Genomic DNA, 6,845 nt, shown 5'->3' with positions numbered 1-6,845 from the left:
CCAGCAATGACGCTGTACCCTCACCTTCAGTCTCAGCTCCTTCGATTTTGCAAGACTTTACTTGCTCCTTATTTTTAATAAACATTAAACTTCCCAGTGTTGGTCTTAGGTGTATCTGCACTTTTTCACAAAGTATGATTAGCACAAAATGTTTAGTTCTATTCAAATTGCTCCTGACTCGAGCATAATTTCTGCTCTCTGTGTCGGACAATAGGCTACAAGAACAACAAAGAGGAAAGGGCAGATAACATGCTTGACGTGCAGTTTATTAGACATTTATAAATCCCATTGTGCTAAATCAGTGCAAAAGTCTATATATAAATATATATAGGTCATTGACAAATAAATGTTTTTTTAAAATCTTTTCAAAACTGATGTATATTTTTGTGTCATGAACAATGTATTTAAACAAGTTTCAGTTGTGAACATTTCTAAGTGTTTAAATTCACCTGAAAGTATACCAACCTACCCATACTTGAAAGCAGTTTTTACCAGTATTTGATAGAGATCTACAAGGATCATTAAGGCTCCTCTGGACAATGCATTATCATGCACACTGCAATTACCATAATAAGAGAGCCATGTTTGCAGTTGTGCCACCCTGACATGCAAATTGCTAGAAAAAAGGTTTTCAATTATCTCAACAGCTATAAATCTACTGAAATGTATAAAATTTGTTTATATGAAAGGGTAAAATGATGCCATAGAATTTCATTTTTATTTTTTTATTCTTGAAACACCATTTAAATGAGTATTTTAGTCTGTTCATTTGTGCGGACAATTGCACAACCTGACATTTTGGGGGGTTTAAGATAACAAAACATTAAATATGTATTCGCTAAATGTACTAAAAATTAATTTAAACTAAAAAGGTCACGAGACAGTCGTAAAACTGTCTCTATATGGCTCTGTTGTTCAGACCAAGCGAGTAGTATGAATCTGCAGACTCGGAGCCTGCACTTACAGTCCCCCACCCAGAGTCCCGCATTCTCATACCCCTCGTTTTTCGAGACAGCGCCTCCTGTCAAATCGGATCGGATAAACATGTGAAGAACTTAGGCCAAAACGTGAATATCGTCAATTTTATTTAGCGAATCATACTCATTCGATTTCTTTTTTAATCAAACTACTTCATAGCTCATTGATACACCAACATATGAATAGTCCATTAATATTTGTAAAGATAGTTTGTAACAAAATTTGAGCAGTTAGGCCCTATTGTATGTTTTTTCGCCTTTTTTCCCCGAAAATATTTTGATAGCTAACGTTAGCCTTTAACCTATGGCTTTTTGTAGACAAGCCATTGTAAAATTAGTTGAAATTAAAGTAGACCAATTAAATACATTAAGTGTGTTAATGTCAAAGAATGTCATCATTAATTATTTAATCAGATTTACTGTTTGACCTTTTTTTTTATTACCGGACCTTTTCTCCTAAAACTATAAATTGAATTGATTAATTCTGGAGTAATTATTTTACTTTATATAATTTATGTAGACTGCTTGAATTAGTTCTTATAAAATGAAGTATTAAAATGAATCAATATTAATTTAACTGTGATTTTAAGTTGTTACCAGCCATTTACAACTCATACAATTGCCTAATAATCAAATTTACTATGTATTAACCAGTCTATGGTATTAACATGTGAGCTAGAATGTGTCATAGGTATGTTTGTAATTTGCATTTGCAAAAAAAAAAACAATTATTTATTATTACATAATATTTTTGAGAATGCCATTCAGTGAAGTCGAGGAATTTGACAGAGCGATTGCAAAAAGAGTGAAAAAAGAAGGAACATTCGCCTACCAGAAAGTAATTATTTTACCTCATGCATTTACATTACATTTTACATTTATTCTTTTATCCAAAGCGACTTATATAAATGAGGATTTTTTTTTTTAATGCAATTGAAGACGAAAAGTAAAGATACTCACATTTATTTCCTCCTTTTTTCTTTGCTTTGTCCTGTTTACAGCAAGATGATGTTTAGGTGATCGTTAAATTAAGTACAGAATTGTTTATTATTGGTGCTTTGTCTATTCTTATTTGAGTTTTGCTTTGCATTCAAAATATCAAAAAACAGGTTCTGTAATGTTAGCATGGTATAATGTTAATTAGACCATTATAGGTTGAACTGAAAGAAAAATTGGAATTTGAATTACAACAAACATTGTAGCAATATAATATCACATCATATTTTTCAGAAGATAGTTCAATCTGTAATTGTATCCCTTCCATCAGTAATTTTTTTTTTCAATTACACCCACCCTCAAAAAATAACTACTGGGTAATTTGTTAGTCAGAGAACACAATGTTTTTTTTTTTGGCACATGCATTAAGCAGGGAACGCAAATATTTATTTGGTTAACTTAAGACTTAATAACGAGACCTTAATATTGCATTCTATTGTTTTCAATGGCATTTGTGTAAGGGTGTTATAGAATCTTCCGAACAGCAGGAGGCGCTGTCTCGAAAAACGAGGGGTCTGAGAATTTCTTTCACGTTTAAAGGCAGATTTTTGCTCCTAAGTGAAAGTTGTAGTAACCAGCGTTAATTGTGGTTTTAAGCCTACTCTTTATTGTCAGAACATATCAAACACTTGCCAAACAGGTGTACATTTCACTAATCTGAGGTAGAACATTCAAACATTTGTCATTTTTCCTTAACAAAATAAATATCTTAAAAGAAAAAAATAAATTTCTTAGTTTCTGCATGTGCTAATGGGGGATATAGTTTCAAGTCTTGAAACAGGTTTGTGTTGCCTGACTTTGATGGCACGTATCTTCAGCACAGTTTGCAGTGCAGGCTGCAATATTAATATTAGCCTACATGTTTTGTCTCGAAACGCATATTGAAAGTGAGTAGACAGTAGTATGTTAAATCTATGTTCATTAGCAAAAACAGTAACATCTGTTAAAAAAAAAAAAAGGTAAATGACCTCAATTTTATTTGCAAAATGTAATTCTTCTGACTGTTTGAATTTTATTCAAATTAATCATTGGTCAAACAGTATCATGCATTTAGATCATGATAACTACAGATAAAACCAGGCATAGCCTAAAGCACCTCACTACCATGCAAATTGTAACTTTTTGGTTTCTATGGTATTTGTATGAAAAACTGTAGCCTAAATAGCCTACATTAATTAAATACTATAATCCATTAGTCCTTTAATGCATTGTCTACATTTATAATACAATTCAATATATCCCACATTTCATAGTGAAGTTAATAGCAGAGAATGTCTAATATGGGGAGAACGTTCACTCAGTAAACTTCCGGCTTCTGAACTGTTGCAGTTCCACTCTGGTTCCATATGAGGGCGCTCACAGGACGAGTGCAGAATGAATGGAGGTCTATGTAGATATACCCCTCAAAATCCACTTTTCTCAGGATATAATTTTTTGTCTAGTAATTTGAATGTTGTATTCGAAAGGAGATGCAAAGAAATTACTCATTGCTCGATGTTAGATTTTTTAGAGTCACTCATTTGCTTTAAAAAGTCTTTTAAAATGTCAATGACGTCATACACATCGTTCCACCAGAGATACGGCTTTACGGCAATCCTTCAGTCACTTTGGTGCTTTCGCGCTCAGCACTTTCTTTTCATCGACAACACAGCTGACACAGGTAAATACACGCGCTAGAAGATTCTTTTAAAAGACCACGCTGAAATTACACACACACATTGTGGTCCCGCTTCGGATGCCACAATGCCATCAAGCGGTATCTCTGGGCGTAGTCAGTCCTTCACTGACCAATCAGCGTTCATTATCAGAATGCTAGCGTGTAATGGGCAACAACAACTCAACCTGTAAGAAATCGAAAGGAAATAAGTACTCGTTCATTCAACTTTCGACCTATAACCCATGTTGAACTTGCAAAACCTACAATCAAATCTGAGATTTCTCAACGCAATCCGGTGAAAGAGACAAATTTAGCCGACTAGCTCCATAGACTCCCATTCATTTTGCACTCAGGGCGATCGTCCCCCAGTGGAACTCTGGTGGAACTACAACCAAAATTCGGTACAATAGGGCTTAATAGGGAGTGACCAGGCTTTCCGTAGACGGTCTTTGGCTGCCGTTTGGACTTTGAGCCGAGCGGATGAATGGTCCGTGTTGCGCGCGGTTCAAATGAGTTTCGCTCCGCTTTTGGCGCATAAACAACATTATCGAACATTTATCGAACTCTTGATATCGTTTTATCGAGATCAAATTACAACGCAATAATTATCGTTATCGTTTTATCGCCCAGCCCTGTCGGGACCTATCACAATAACACAGTAAATTAATGTTTGTCAGCATCTTTGATGTTCAAAGAACAACTATGATGATTGCTTGACATAAACTCGTCTGGTTTTCTGAGCGAGGTGGTTACATAAACTAATGTTAAAAAGTAAAGGGTCTAGAGCCCAAAGAAAGCAAACACTAATCAACATAATGGTCTTTATTATGTTCAACAAAACATCAACATCTAAACCTCTGTTCATTCTCAATAAGAACTTTTGTATGTAAGAAATAGTCAAACTGGATAGGCATAGGTAAAGTCTTTAAAGATGCTGAGATCTTGAGAGATCTGTAAGTGTTTAATGTTCTCTTACTGCCAGTCATGTAACTGTGTTTTTTTCCCCTACGTGTTATTTATTTATTTTTTACAGTTAAGGTGTTTGATCATAATAATTCAGGAAATACTGATTCTTGAAATAAGGGACATGTCCCCCATCAAAATGTTGCAATTTGCCTTAAAAAACAATAATTTAATTTAAAAAGGCTTTAAAAGTTGGATATGAAAGACTTGTGTATGTTTAGACCCTTGGTTTTGTATATTTATATTATTTCATAGTATAATTTTATAAAATACCGGGACTGTACTATGAAAGCCCATGCAAATTAACTCGTCCTCCGTAGAGGTCAAAGTTTCAAACTGCAAAAAAAAAGTGTTTTAAAATGCCCAAAATCCACAAATGTGAATATGAGGTTAATTGGATGGCTTAATAAATAAAATATCACAAAATACCTAAAGTGAACATTGCATTATTTTATACATTAACAACAGCCTTTCAAAATCTGTCATCAATTTATGTCAACTCCATCAGATATTTTTCAAATGCGAAATAAATCAGGCATATTTTTGTCAGCTTTAACCCTGAGGACTTCTTTCTGTTGATGGATGCAGCAGTCCAACACATGGTCTCATAAGTTTTACATTTTTTTAAATATTCAGCAAACAAGTTGAAATCCCTGTGGTCACAGCTTTTATGAGTCAACGCTGTCTTCAAAGCAGGGATGGTTTTAATCAAGAATTTTGAAATAAACGTTGGTATTTTGGTTTAGTTTAGTGGCAGCTGGCAACTGAGTTAAATCAAAATGGCTACCATTTATTAGACATGATTAAGTTGAAAAAACATGTTGTTTTGTCAACTCCATCAGATGTCAACTCTGTCAACAGATGGTGTTGACATGTAAGCTGACGGAGTGGAAAAGTGCTCCCAAATAATCATTAAGTAATGTATAACAACTACATAACATGATAATATAATTTACAGGTGAAACTCGAAAAATCAGAATATCGTGCAAAAGTTCATGTATTTCAGTAATTCAAATTAAAAGGTGAAACTAATATATTTAGTATATATAACTATATACATATGCATGATTATACTTTTCAGAGGGCCGACATTTCTGTATTTAAAATCCTTTTTTTTTTTATTGATTTCATGTAATATTTTAATTTTTGTTGTTTTTATCTGTACTGCCAGACATGGCTAGACAAAAACTGTCAGTGGAGGAGCAAAGAAAAAGAGAGTACCAGAAGAAAAGTAGAGCGAGAATTAACAGTGACCCAGAAAGCAGAAGAGACCAGTTAGAAAAGGAGAGACAGAGATGGAAGGACAATTACTTAACAAAAAAGTAAAACAAGTAGGACAATTAGGACCAAGAGCAAAGAGGCACCACAGAAAGTATTGGAGGAAAGCAAAGAAAAGGTCCAGAGCTATGCAGAGTGAAGAGGTTGAGTGTGTACGTCACCAAATCTAACATTATATATCCTTAATCACTGTCTTGTTGGCTAAAACATAGAATTTTGAAACATGTCAGCAACTCCTAGAAACTGTTAGCTAGGCTTAGCATATTTTTTTACACAGCGGGGTTAGATGTAGCACAGTGTTACAACTAAGCCACCAAGTGTACAACGATAATGAAATGAAAACAGCGAGCCACCCAACTTTCCAGGTTTGAGTATTTATTTAAATATTTATTTTGCCAAATTTAACTTTGTTGGACTTGCACAAACAATGTTTGAATTTAAATTTCAAAGTATGATTTTTTTCCCACATTTGTTTACTATGCATTGATCATTTATTAGGAATTATTTATTAAGAATATAGCCTGTTTTTCATGCAAAAAAGTGTGATTTTAAGCTCGATTTTATTATTATTACTGTAGCTGCCACACACAAATATAATTCAATTGCAATTACAATGTCTGATGATTTTATTTATTTATGTATTGCGAAACTGTGCAGCCCAATTAACCCCGCATATTGGGTAAGATGTAGCATTTGCAGTTCTGTCACTTTCAGTGCAACTGTACGGAAATGGTAGGTCCTAGAAAAAAAACATTAAGTGTTCATTTGTAGCAGAGATGTGTACGTTGCTTGTGTAAAAAAAAAAAAAAAAAAAAAAAAAGATGAATCTAACTTAATTATTTTTTTTTAAAATAATTGAGCCAAAACCAAAATGTGTTCAAAACCCACTTTCCCCTACACACCCCACCAGAAAGTCCTGTGGGAGATAAAATCATTGAAAGAAAAGGTTAAGAAATGAACAAAAGAGCACAAAC

Source organism: Siphateles boraxobius, unplaced genomic scaffold, assembly GCF_051911475.1.
Source record: "Siphateles boraxobius isolate OS27281-9 unplaced genomic scaffold, OSU_SipBor_1 15, whole genome shotgun sequence".
NCBI lineage: Eukaryota > Metazoa > Chordata > Actinopteri > Cypriniformes > Leuciscidae > Siphateles > Siphateles boraxobius.
The sequence above is the reverse complement of the archived record's forward strand: the minus strand, read 5'-3'. Positions refer to the sequence as shown.